Genomic DNA, 14,019 nt, shown 5'->3' on the forward strand with positions numbered 1-14,019 from the left:
AGCATTTTGCAGCTTTGTTCCAGGATGTGGTAGGTTCCTGGATCTCGGGAGGGTGAGAAGCTTGCCCCTGCTGAATTGCCAGCTGAACACACTGTTGCATTTCCAGATGGGGTTAGGGTGGCTGCTGCCTCATCCTGAGTCATTACAGAGTGCCTATGCCCCAGCTGGTCCTTCCGAAGGCCTGTGTCAAGGCCCCCTCTGGGGATGGAACCTGGCAGTGCTTGCTGGGCAGGAACATGGAGAGGGAGGCCAGGTGGGGCCTAGAGCTCCAGGGGTGGGAAGCAGGTAGCTGAGGACCAGTTCCTGGGAGGCTGGGAGGCAGCGGGACGTGGGACTGTCTTGAGTTGAGGCTCAGAGTCCCTGGTGCATTCTCCATTGTCCCATCAGATTTCGCTTACAAAACACAAATTTGAAGATAAAATTATTAAGAATTTCAGGATGGTGATGGCAGAGCATTAAACCTCAAGTGTGGAGCTCTTCTGTGTGTGGGACCCTGTGTGACCTCATGCAATGCCTATTGTATTACTCAGGGTTCTCTAGGGAAACACAACCCCCCCCCCACACACACACATACACATATTACATAAGTATTATGAGATTTTTTTTTAATAGGACTTGATTCACATGACTGTGGGGATGGACAAGTCCAAATTCCATCGGGCAGGCGCAAGCTGGGAACTCTGATAAAGGTTCAGGAGAGGCTGGCTGGCTGAAGTAGAGAAAGAAATTCTCCCTCCTGACTGCTGAAATCATCACTCCTCCTTTTAAAGCCTTCAACTGATCCGGATTCGACTGTTTGTCATTGCTGAAGGCAATCTCCTCAATTCATTGTGGATGTAATCAGCCATAGAGGCAATCAACTTACTGAGGATTTAAATTCATGAAATGTCCTCACAGTAACAATCAGGCCAGTGCTTGCTTGACCAAACAACTGGGCACCATCCCCTGGCCAAGGTGACACATGACCCCAACCATCAAACCCATGATGCTGTCTCTGGCTTTTAGTGTATAGCAGCAGTTCTGGTGGCTGGGGTTTGCTGAGACCCTTCAGGAGATCTGTAAGATCAAAACTATTTTCACAATAGCACTAAGTCATTATTTGCTTTTTTCATCCTCATTCTCTCACGAGTGTACAGTGTTTCTTAGAGGCTACCTGACATATGATATGGCAACAGACTGAATGCAGCAGAGGTGCCAGCTGTCTTCTATTAAGCAAGAAATTAAAGAGATTTGCACAGATATAAAACAATAAATATAGGTTTTTTCATAAAAATGTTATTTGTTGTTATTTTTATTATATATATATATTTGTTGTTATTTTAAAGTGAATTAATATTTTTGAGTTTCTCAGTTTTAATTTCTAATACAATAAATATTGATAGATATAGCTGATTAAACAAAAGGTCTGTGGTGTCCTTGATAATTTTGAAGGGTAAGGGGGTCCTGAGACCAAGAAGTTCGAGAACTGCAAGTATTAGGAGTCAGGAGTTTGAAGTCCGTCTACCTGATTTTGAATCCCTGCTTGGCCATGTACTTGCTTCATGACTTTGGACAATTTACTTAACTTTTCTGTGCCTCGGCTTCCTTGTTTGGAAAATGGAATGATAATAGTGACAGGATATACTTCACAGGGTTAAATGAAGAGTAGAGGAATACACATCAGAACAATTCTTGATGTGGGGTGAATGCTCATAAATGTAAGCACTTATCCAAAGAACTGAACCAAGTTGAAGACTCACTAGCAATGTCTGCATTATCCTTTTCCTAAAGTCTAACCCTCATAGTCTAATAATTTGTGACTTTGCTTTTGATTATTTCAGAGATTGTGCCCCGTTGTTTGAATTTGCATTTCTGAAACTATTGTTGATGCTAAATAGTTTTCAAATTTTTGATACAGTTTTGGTTTTGCCCTTTTTAAACTATTTTAACTGTCCAGTTATATTTTTATGATGAGCTGTCTCACATAATTTTTTGGATGCAGTCAAGTGTAAGATAACTAAAATTAGTCCAGCTAACACCATATTATCAAGGCTGCTGTGTTAAAAAAAAAAAAAAGAAAATAGTAGGGCTCCAGGGACATAGAAGACCTGGAATTATCTGTCCTACATGTTCTGAATCTTTGAAATAAGCCACGGAGCCTGAGCACAGTTGCTGTGATTCTGTTGCAATGATATAAATACGACCTTCCACAAAAAAGCATGTCGTGGCCAGAAATGAAATTTGCAGTAGCAGGTTGGGTTTCAGAGTCCACATCGCTAGAATATGCTGCCTCTCTGGTTACAGGGAAGTAAATATAGACCAGGCTGATTATGTGAACACATTTCACTTTGTCCATCTTTACTCATGTCAGCCATTAGAAGCTAGATCAAGCCAGTTATAAGCAGATCTGCATATCTCTTTCCCATCAGCCTCAGAAATTTCCCTTCCTTTCAAGGCTAATTTTTCCACCTTTGCTCTTGAGTTCATTCCCTCGCTATCTTCCTTACACGAACTGTCCCTTTTCATTCTGGTGACGTTAACCTCTCCATTTCTATGGGTTCCTTTTCCTGATACTCACATACATGTAAAGATTTTCCCTAACAGAAAAAAATTCCTGCCTTGGCCTTTAAGTGTCTCCCATTCTTCTTCCTTCCTATCTAAGTAGCCTTCATTTCCTGACCCTCCTCAATTCACCATAGTCTGGTTTTGGCCATCATTCCAATGAGCAGCTCCAAGACCACTGGCTATCTCATAACTGCCAAATCCAATGAGCCTTTTTTTGGTCATCTTATTTGGCAAAATTCTCCTTGCCAGGGTTTTGTGATACAGTTTTGTAATTTTTCATTGCTGTCCAATCTTTCCTTTTCAGTTCCATAACCACAAGCTCCTCCTTCTGTCCTCATCCTTGGGGTATTTCCCAGGGTTCCACCTTGGCTCTCATAGCTCTATTCCCCACCATCATTTTGCATAAGCTCAGCTACTCCTACACATTCAGCTAACACTAGTGATTCCCAAATCTATAATCTCCAGCCTCAATCATTCTTGTCAGTCTAATATTTGTCTCAGACATCCAAACATGTACTAGAAATCTCCTACTGGGAGTCCCACAGACATGCCAAATTGAGCTGACCACATCTCCTTTCCTGGAAGCTCCTTCAATTCTTTATAAAGTAAATTGCTGCTACCTTAATAACACCCAGCTGCAATCCTGGCAGTGGACTGGGGAGACCCTCCAGCCTGTGGCCTCAACAGATCAGTTATATCAGAATGCAACGGGATTGGTCTCTGTGCGTTGCATAATTGTGTTCCATGGTAAGGAGAGTCATTTGATTATATTCCTGTCCCAGTGAATGGCACCACCAACCATTAAGCCACATTCTCCGGTAGCAAATCCCTGAGCCTGGGTTCCTATCCTGGTTCTGCTCATTACTAGCTAGGTGAAAAAACCTTGTGCAAGCTTTTTTCTGCTTCTGTTTTTAAAGCAGTTTTGAGATATATTCACATACCATACAACCCATCCAAAGTGTACAATCAATGGCTTTTAGTATATTCACAGAGTTGTGTGTTCATCACCACAGTCAATTTTAGAACATTTTCATTACTCCAACAAGAAAAACTCCATACCCTTCAACAGTCACCCCAGCCCTACATAACCACTAGTCTATTTCTGTCTCTATAGATTTATTTATATTTACATTTTATATAAATGGAATCATGTAATATGTAGTGTTTTGTGTCTGGTTTGTATGAAAGGTTTTTTTGTTTGTTTTGTTTTTTAACCTTTCTAAGCTTTTGTTTCTTCACCTGTCAAATGGGGATAATAACATTGTTGTTTACCTACCTGAGTAACACAAAGGGTTGGATTGTTCAACCAGACATAAGAATCAGAGATGTTTCCCAGAATCACCCATTACTAACAACTCAAGGGTGCAGGCAAGCTGGAGACACGGGTGAAGCGGGGAAGGGTGTGGGACACCAGTGCAGCTCCTGGCCCTTCCTTGTCACATCAGGGTACATGCGGCCCCAGAATAAACATTTGAGGTCTCTGAGTGATGCATGCAGTGCATCGCTTACACAAAGGGGACAGGAAGCATCTTCATTTCATACTCTGATAATTATAAAGCTGACACTGACATTTTCCAGTGGGCTTGGCCCCAGAAATGCACACATTCCAGGTGTATGTTTACCATAAGTGACCTAAACAGTCCAGCTATATTCTGGAAAAATGCATTTCATAGACAAGACCTCCAATTGTAAATGCCACTGGGAGGTATTTAGAAGGAAATTTGACTGGGTCATTTCTTTTTTTCTTTTTTTTTTGTCCTGTCTCCTTGTGTATACCAAAGGTAGGAAATAAGACTTACAATCACTACCCAACAGTTGTTTCCCCTTCCTTCCTGATAGAATCTGACATTATTTGGGCAGCAACAAGCACAAAGAAGGAGGAGGACCCTGCCTTCGGGCCCCAAAGAAAGACTGTAATAGGACTCACCATACCTTAGTATATCTTAGTTCCTTTTCCCTTTCCCTCTCTCCAACAAGATGTCACCCCTAAATTCTTCTCGGATCCATGCCTCTTACTTCCAATTGATTTCTAATATCTGTATATACTATTTCCTAACTAGCAACTCTTTTCTACTTTCACAGTAGCTGCCCTGGCTCAAGATTCCTTTGTTTTTTTTTTTGCTTTAATTACTGCTCTTCTTGTCTTTTTGCCTCTTGTTTCAATTCCCCTCACCTCATTCTTTGCACTCTACCAGAGCGAGCTTTTAAAATGGTCAAGTTGAGCATGTCCCTCCTCTGCTTAAAATTTTCCCTGGCTCCCCTATTGCAGGGTGGTGGCTGGCAGCTCCTAGATGGTGCTACGGTGTTTTAGCCTCTGTGCCATTCCACATCCTCTGGTCCTTCAGGGGTCATCTCCTCTGAGAAGCCTTCTCTGCCTTGCCTGCCTCTCCTCCTGAATTAAGCACTCCCACCCCAGGCACCTTTGACCCTTATCCTCACTCTTATTATTGTGCTTTTCAATCACAGCTGTGATTGTGGTAATTTGTTCACATGTCTGACACCCCTGTAGATTGTGAATCGGTTGGTATTTTCGTTTTCTGGCCTGCTCGAGGGGATATCATGAAATGGGTAGGGGTAAACAATGGGAATTTATTCACCCACGGTTTGAGGCTGGGAGAAAAAGTCCAAATCAAGGCGTCAATGCTTTCTTCCTGAAGATTGTGGGGTTCTGGGGCTGGCTGCTGGTGATCCTTGGTCACATGGCAAGGCACATGGCAGCATCTCCTGGTCTCTCCCTTCTCCTCCAGGTTCTGGTGAACCTCTAGCCTCCTGTGGTTTTCTCTCTCTCGATGTCTGAGTATCATTCTGGACTCCAGTAATAGGATCAGGACCCATCCTGATTGGGCAGGGCCACACCCTATCTGCAGTAACCTCATCAAAAGTTTCTGCTTACAATGGGTTCACGCCCACAGAAATGGATTAAATTTAAGAACATTGTTTTCCTGGGGTACATACAGCTTCAAACCACTACAATTGGTAACTTACTCATCCTTTTCCTTTTTTATTAGCCACATGGTCTAGTAGAGTGTATAGCACATTGTATTCACTCTATAAACAGATGTTTATTGGATGAATGAGTTTTAAATTTGATTGTTTGGATAGGGGTTCAATTAGCACTCCAATACTTCGAGGCTGTTCATAAAATATGTAGCTTATTTCATTTCCAACCTATTTCATTTTACAACTTCTTTCTACTTCTTTCCTTTAGGCCATTTTTTCCCACTCTGGACTTCAAGCAGGTGGTGAACCACTGAGCGGGGAGTGAATGTCAAAGTGGAGACAGTCATTTTTACCACAAACAGAATCCTTATTGTCATTATTCAAGATCCCACAGTTTGAGTTTAAGTAGCAAAAGTCATCAACCCTCCAAAATATTCACTAACGAACCAATCAGTTAAGAAATTAGTCCCCACAAATTAACCCCAGAGTCTATCTTTGCCCAATGTTTTGTGTTTTTTTTCTTCTTCTTGTTAGTCACCCTTTCCTTAATTGTTGGGTTGCAGAATTTCATGAAGTTGATTAAAATAATGTTAGAGGATGGCTTATTTGCAAATGAGCCATTTTGGCTGTAAAACCAGTTAAAGTGATGAGGCGACGGCATGATAAGTGCTTCAAAAGAGAATGATTTGAATTAAAGGATTAAGAGCTGCCTTTGAAAAATTGACTAATATCTTGAATATTTTTGCAAAGATGCCTATCTTTATGATCTTGCTGCAAGACTCAAATATGAAATGAATGCTTTCATATCATGCAATCAAACTCATTTTCTTTCTTTTTATCAAAGTTGCTTGCATATTTAATAAAAATAAAAATGGATTTATAAAGCTTATAATTAAAAACAGCAATCCCTTGCCCCACTTTGTCCCCCACCCCTGATTTCTGCTCCCAAAGGGGACATCTTTCAATGCCTTTAGCAGTTTCTTTGGCTTTTGCCCCCATAATCTAAATAACATGGTATTTCTTGATTTTTTTTTCTAGATTTAGAAGTTATCTATTGACTTTTACCATGAAAAATGAGGCAATTTGCTTAGCTTTCTAATTTCTCTCACTTCTGGTGAAAAAGTTTTCATCTCAATATCTTCAAATACACCAGGTAACCTAACAATTTCATCTTTTTCTAGAGACATTCTGTCGTCTTCCTGCCCTCCCTAAGCTGGACTGCTTTGTCTGCAAGCCTGCTGCACAGCTGACACCCTGAGCCCTGTCTTCTCCAGTGGCTTTCTGAGAAAAGGCTCATGGAATGTAGCTTTTTTGAGGCATTTCTGAAAATACCTTTATTTTGCCTCTCTCATTTGATAGTTTAATTCTTCAAGTTAACGTCCCAATTCTGTCTCCCAAACTCTCTGGACTAAATAATCTGAAAACTCTCTACTACAAAATACCAAAAACACACATAGTCGAACCTTCAAGAAAGTAAATGAAATCTCCAGAGGGTAAGTGGAAACTCATATCCTGAGTTGGAGTCTGCGCTGTGCGGCCCTAGGGAGCTGCCCGTTCCAGTAACCTGGAAACTCGGTTTTTACATCAACACTAGGCTTGGAGATAGGGCTTTGATTCACTGGATGCAGAAAATTGAAAGTGACAGCCCTGCAGAGAGCTGGGACCTTGAAAGGTGACATACGCGTTTGATGCAAGGAAGAATTAGAAAAAAAACTCGTAGTAACCAGGGAAACAAAAATGAAGCTTATATTTCTTGGCCTGAGCTCAGAATATGGGAAAACTCACCCTTGTAAATTTGTAGCCATTCCATGCTATTATTTGATGTTTGAATTTCTGCTCCTGAACATGTTTTGGGAGAAATGACTAACCTTTCCCATCTGACTTCTCTGATAATCAATCATACCTTTTGCTGATGTCCGATTGAGGTTTACAGATGTTTTCTATTAGGACAGGGTTTCTCAGGTGAAATCTGCAGACCACTTGCATCAGAAGCATCTGGGGAGCTTGTTGAAAATTTAGATTCTTAAACCTCATTCGAAAACGAACTAATCAGAATATCTGGGAGACTACATTTTTAACAAGATTCCCGAATAATTCTAGGGCACAACAAAATTTGAGAACCTCTTGATTAGATCTAGGGGATTCTTGGGAAGGGCCCTTTGCTTCCAGTGCTCACCAGGTCAGTGAAGAAACCTCCTGGAGCTGGCCTTGCGCAGATGGGCTTCAAACAACGTGCACACACCCCAACCTGGCCAAGCTGCTTTTAGGCCTTGCTGTTCTAGACAAACTCCTGAACGTGTCCACAAGGAAAGAAGTACACGGACGTTCATCACAGCATTGTTTATAATAGTGAAACAATGAAAATAACTCAATGGTCCATCAGTGGGTAAATGAAAAATAAACAGTAGCATGATCAGCCAGTAGAATTACTCTAACAGTGAAAATGAATTGTAAAAGGGCTATAGAAATCAGATTTCAAAAACTTAATGCTAAGTGAAAAAATATGTATATATTATCATTTATGTAAAATTTTAAATTTTATAAAATAACTATATATTCTTTACATGTGTAGTGAAGTATATAAATAACTAGAAATTCCCTAATTTCAGGATATTGATTGTTTCTGAAGATGAAGGGAGAGGAATAGGGACCTCAAGTTGTTATTTTTTATTTCTAAAAAAAAAAAGGATTTAAAGCACCTTTTACTCTGCCCCTGTCAATTTTTGTCATTAAGTATTCTTACAGGGTAAAGTTTTATACTATTTACATTTTATTCTGTAACTAATAATTAAGTTTTTAATGCTTTGCTTATAGTTGTTTCAAAAAGTAAAAACTTCTACATAGCATATTAAGTTTTGTGACTATGTATATATTATTCACTTAAGAGCCAATTAGTGTGATTGGAGCTAAAGAGTATTAATAAAGGTAAATCCTCATTTATTTTTTTTTTTTTTTTTTTTTAAATAGATTCTGTTATCACTTCTACTTTATATATCCAGAAACAGACTTCAGCCAAAGTCTTTTTTTTTTTTTTTTTTTTTTTTTTTGCTGTTTAAAATTTTATTTATTTTTTTTTTTAAATCATCATTTTATTGAGATATATTCACATACCACGCAGTCATACAAAACAAATTGTACTTTCGATTGTTTACAGTACCATTACATAGTTGTACATTCATCACCTAAATCAATCCCTGACACCTTCATTAGCACACACACAAAAATAACAAGAATAATAATTAGAGTGAAAAAGAGCAATTGAAGTAAAAAAGAACACTGGGTACCTTTGTCTGTTTGTTTCCTTCCCCTACTTTTCTACACATCCATCCATAAACTAGACAAAGTGGTGTTTGGTCCTTATGGCTTTCCCGATCCCATTGTCACCCCTCATAAGCTACATTTTTATACAACTGTCTTCGAGATTCATGGGTTCTGGGTTGTAGTTTGATAGTTTCAGGTATCCACCACCAGCTACCCCAATTCTTTAGAACCTAAAAAGGGTTGTCTAAAGTGTGCATAAGAGTGCCCACCAGAGTGACCTCTCGGCTCCTTTTGGAATCTCTCTGCCACTGAAGCTTATTTCATTTCCTTTCACATCCCCCTTTTGGTCAAGAAGATGTTCTCCGTCCCACGGTGCCAGGTCTACATTCCTCCCTGGGAGTCATATTCCACGTTGCCAGGGAGATTCACTTCCCTGGGTGTCTGATCCCACGTAGGGGGGAGGGCAGTGATTTCACCTTTCAAGTTGGCTTAGCCAGAGAGAGAGGGCCACATCTGAGCAACAAAGAGGCATTCAGGAGGAGACTCTTAGGCACAAATACAGGGAGGCCTAGCCTCTCCTTTGCAGCAACCGTCTTCCCAAGGGTAAAACTTATGGTAGAGGGCTCAACCCATCAAACCACCAGTCCCCTATGTCTGTGGTCATGTTAGCAACCATGGAGGTGGGGTAGGCGAATACCCCTGCATTCTCCACAGGCTCCTCAAGGGGGCACTACATATTTTTTTTTTTTTTTTCCCCTTTTTTTTTTTTTTTCTTTTTTTTTTTTTTTTTTTTTTTTTTAACTTTCCCTTCTTTTTTCAAATCACCTGTATGAAAAAAAAAAGTTAAAAAGAAAACAAACATACAATAACAAAGCATTTCAAAGAGACCATAGCAAGGGAGTAAGAAAAAGACAACTAACCTAAGATAACTGCTTAACTTCCAACATGTTCCTACTTTACCCCAAGAAAGTTACATAATATAGCAACATTTCAGTGAACTTGTTCCTACTACAACCATCAGAAATTAACAGACCATAGTCATTTCTGGGCATCCCCAGAACGTTAAATAGCTTATCTGTTCTTCCTGGATTATTGTTCCCCCTTCCTTAATTGGTCTCTACTGCTAGTTCCCCTACATTCTACATTATAAACCATTTGTTTTACATTTTTCAAAGTTCACATTAGTGGTAGCATATAATATTTCTCTTTTTGTGCCTGGCTTATTTCGCTCAGCATTATGTCTTCAAGGTTCATCCATGTTGTCATATGTTTCACCAGATCGTTCCTTCTTACTGCCGCGTAGTATTCCATCGTGTGTATATACCACATTTTATTTATCCACTCATCTGTTGAAGGACATTTGGGTTGTTTCCATCTCTTGGCAATTGTGAATAATGCTGCTATGAACATTGGCGTGCAGGTATCTGTTCGTGTCACTGCTTTCCGATCTTCCGGGTATATACCGAGGAGTGCAGTCGCTGGATCGAATGGTAGCTCTATATCTAGTTTTCTAAGGAACTGCCAGACTGACTTCCAGAGTGGCTGAACCATTATACAGTCCCACCAACAATGAATAAGAGTTCCAATTTCTCCACATCCCCTCCAGCATTTGTAGTTTCCTGTTTGTTTAATGGCAGCCATTCTAACCGGTGTTAGATGGTATCTCATTGTGGTCTTAATTTGCATCTCTCTAATAGCTAGTGAAGCTGAACATTTTTTCATGTGTTTCTTGGTCATTTGTATTTCCTCTTCAGAGAACTGTCTTTTCATATCTTTTGCCCATTTTATAATTGGGCTGTCTGTACTATTGTCATTGAGTTGTAGGATTTCTTTGTATATGCAAGATATCAGTCTTTTGTCAGATACATGGTTTCCAAAAATTTTTTCCCATTGAGTTGGCTGCCTCTTTACCTTTTTGAGAAATTCCTTTGAGGTGCAGAAACTTCTAAGCTTGAGGAGTTCCCATTTATCTATTTTCTCTTTTGTTGCTTGTGCTTTGGGTGTAAAGTCTAGGAAGTGGCCTCCTAATACAAGGTCTTGAAGATGTTTTCCTACATTATCTTCTAGGAGTTTTATGGTACTTTCTTTTATATTGAGATCTTTGGTCCATTTTGAGTTAATTTTTGTGTAGGGGGTGAGGTAGGGGTCCTCTTTCATTCTTTTGGATATGGATATCCAACTCTCCCAGCCCCATTTGTTGAAAAGACCATTATGGCTCAGTTCGGTGACTTTGGGGGCCTTATCAAAGATCAGTCGGCCATAGATCTGAGGGTCTATCTCTGAATTCTCAATTCGATTCCATTGATCTATATGTCTATCTTTGTGCCAGTACCATGCTGTCTTGGCAACTGTGGCTTTATAATAAGCTTCAAAGTCAGGGAGTGTAAGTCCTCCCACTTCGTTTTTCTTTTTTAGAGTGTCTTTAGCAATTCGAGGCATCTTCCCTTTCCAAATAAATTTGATAACTAGCTTTTCCAAGTCTGCAAAGTAGGTTGTTGGAATTTTGATTGGGATTGCATTGAATCTGTAGATGAGTTTGGGTAGAATTGACATCTTAATGACATTTAGCCTTCCTATCCATGAACACGGAATATTTTTCCATCTTTTAAGGTCCCCTTCTATTTCTTTTAGTAGAGTTATGTAGTTTTCTTTGTATAGGTCTTTTACATCTTTGGTTAAGTTGATTCCTAGGTACTTGATTTTTTTAGTTGCTATTGAAAATGGTATCTTTTTCTTGAGTGTCTCTTCAGTTTGTTCATTTCTAGCATATAGAAACATTACTGACTTATGTGCATTAATCTTGTATCCCGCTACTTTGCTAAATTTGTTTATTAGCTCTAGTAGGTGTATCGTTGATTTCTCAGGGTTTTCTAGATATAAGATCATATCATCTGCAAACAATGACAGTTTTACTTCTTCTTTTCCAATTTGGATGCCTTTTATTTCTTTGTCTTGCCGGATTGCCCTGGCTAGCACTTCCAGCACAATGTTGAATAACAGTGGTGACAGCGGGCATCCTTGTCTTGTTCCTGATCTTAGAGGGAAGGCTTTCAGTCTCTCACCATTGAGTACTATGCTGGCTGTGGGTTTTTCATATATGCTCTTTATCATGTTGAGGAAGTTTCCTTCAATTCCTACCTTTTGAAGTGTTTTTATCAAAAGGGATGTTGGATTTTGTCAAATGCTTTTTCAGCATCTATTGAGATGATCAATTGATTTTTCCCTTTCGAGTTTTTAATGTGTTGTAATACATTGATTGTTTTTCTGATGTTGAACCATCCTTGCATGCCTGGAATGAACCCCACTTGGTCATGGTGTACGATTTTTTTAATGTGTCTTTGGATTCGATTTGCAAGTATTTTGTTGAGGATTTTTGCATCTATATTCATTAGGGAGATTGGCCGGTAGTTTTCCTTTTTTGTAGCATCTTTGCCTGGTTTTGGTATTAGATTGATGTTAGCTTCATAAAATGAGTTAGGTAGTGTTCCATTTTTTTCAATGTTTTGAAAGAGTTTGAGTAAGATTGGTGTCAGTTCTTTCTGGAAGGTTTGGTAGAATTCCCCTGTGAAGCCATCTGGCCCTGGGCATTTATTTGTGGGAAGATTTTTGATGACTGATTGGATCTCTTTGCTTGTGATGGGTTGGTTGAGGTCTTCTATTTCTTCTCTGGTCAGTCTAGGTTGTTCATATGTTTCCAGGAAATTGTCCATTTCTTCTACATTATCCAGTTTGTTGCCATACAGTTGTTCATAATATCCTCTTATAGTTTTTTTAATTTCTTCAGGATCTGCAGTTATGTCACCTTTTTCATTCATTATTTTGTTTATATGGGTCTTCTCTCTTTTTGATTTTGTCAGTCTAGCTAGGGGTTTGTCAATCTTGTTGATCTTCTCAAAGAACCAACTTTTGGTGATATTTATCCTTTCTATTGTTTTTTTGTTCTCTATGTCATTTATTTCTGCTTTAATCCTTGTTATTTCTTTTCTTCTACTTGGTTTAGGATTGGTTTGCTGTTCATTTTCTAGCTTCTTCAGTTGATCCATTAGTTCTTTGATTTTGGCTCTTTCTTCCTTTTTAATATATGCGTTTAGTGCTATAAATTTCCCCCTTAGCACTGCTTTTGCTGCATCCCATAGGTTTTGGTATGTTGTGTTCTCATTTTCATTCGTCTCTATATATTTAGCAATTTTCTTGCTATTTCTTCTTTAACCCACTGATTGTTTAGGAGTGTGTTGTTTAACCTCCAGGTATTTGTGAATTTTCTAAGTCTCTGATGGTTATTGACTTCTAATTGTATTCCATTGTGGTCAGAGAATGTGCTTTGAATAATTTCAATCTTTTTAAATTTATTGAGGCTTGTTTTATGTCCCAGCATATGATCTATTCTGGAGAAAGTTCCGTGAGCACTAGAAAAGTATGTGTATCCTGGTGATTTGGTATGTAATGTCCTGTAGATGTCTGTTAAATCTAATTCATTTATCAGATTGTTTAGGTTTTCAATTTCCTTATTGGTCTTCTGTCTGGTTGATCTATCTATAGGAGAGAGTGATGTGTTGAAGTCTCCCACAATTATTGTGGAAACATCAATTGCTTCCTTTAGTTTTGCCAATGTTTCTCTCATGTATTTTGTGGCACCTTGATTGGGTGCATAGACATTTACGATTGTTATTTCTTCTTGCTGAATTGCCCCTTTTATTAGTATGTAGTGGCCTTCTTTGTCTCTCAAAACATCCCTGCATTTGAAGTCTATTTTATCTGAGATTAATATTGCTACACCTGCTTTCTTTTGGCTGTAGCTTGCATGAAATATTTTTTTCCATCCTTTCACTTTCAATTTCTTTGTGTCCCTGTGTCTAAGATGAGTCTCTTGTATGCAACATATTGATGGTTCATTTTTTTTGATCCATTCTGCGAATCTATATCTTTTAATTGGGGAGTTTAATCCATTTACATTCAACGTTAAAACCGTGAAGGCATTTCTTGAATCGGCCATCTTATCCTTTGGATTATGTTTGCCATATTTTTCCCTCTCTCTATTAATATCCTTTATTGTACCCATACCGATTCTCTTTAGTACTGAACCTTTCTCCAAGTCTCTCTGTCCTGTCTTTGTTTCTCTGTCTGTAGGGCTCCCTTTAGTATCTCCAGTAGGGCAGGTCTCTTGTTAGCAAATTCTCTCAGCATTTCTTTGTCTGTGAAAAATTTAAGCTCTCCCTCAAATTTGAAGGAGAGCTTTGCTGGATAAAGTATTCTTGGCTGGAAATTCCTCTCTCT

At 39.0% G+C, this 14,019-nt stretch overlaps 1 protein-coding gene across 1 annotated transcript in view; it reads right to left on the bottom strand.

Moving 5' to 3' along the window:
- Positions 1–269: 269 nt before the first annotated feature.
- The window catches only part of HDGFL3 (HDGF like 3), a 133,988-nt gene continuing 120,238 nt past the window's right edge, over positions 270–14,019 (bottom strand). Inside the window, exon 8 of the transcript XR_005216377.1 lies at positions 270–393. The gene's annotated coding sequence lies outside the window, so the exon portion shown is untranslated. The remainder of the gene's footprint in view (positions 394–14,019) is intronic.

This window comes from Choloepus didactylus, chromosome 4, assembly GCF_015220235.1.
Source record: "Choloepus didactylus isolate mChoDid1 chromosome 4, mChoDid1.pri, whole genome shotgun sequence".
Lineage (NCBI taxonomy): Eukaryota > Metazoa > Chordata > Mammalia > Pilosa > Megalonychidae > Choloepus > Choloepus didactylus.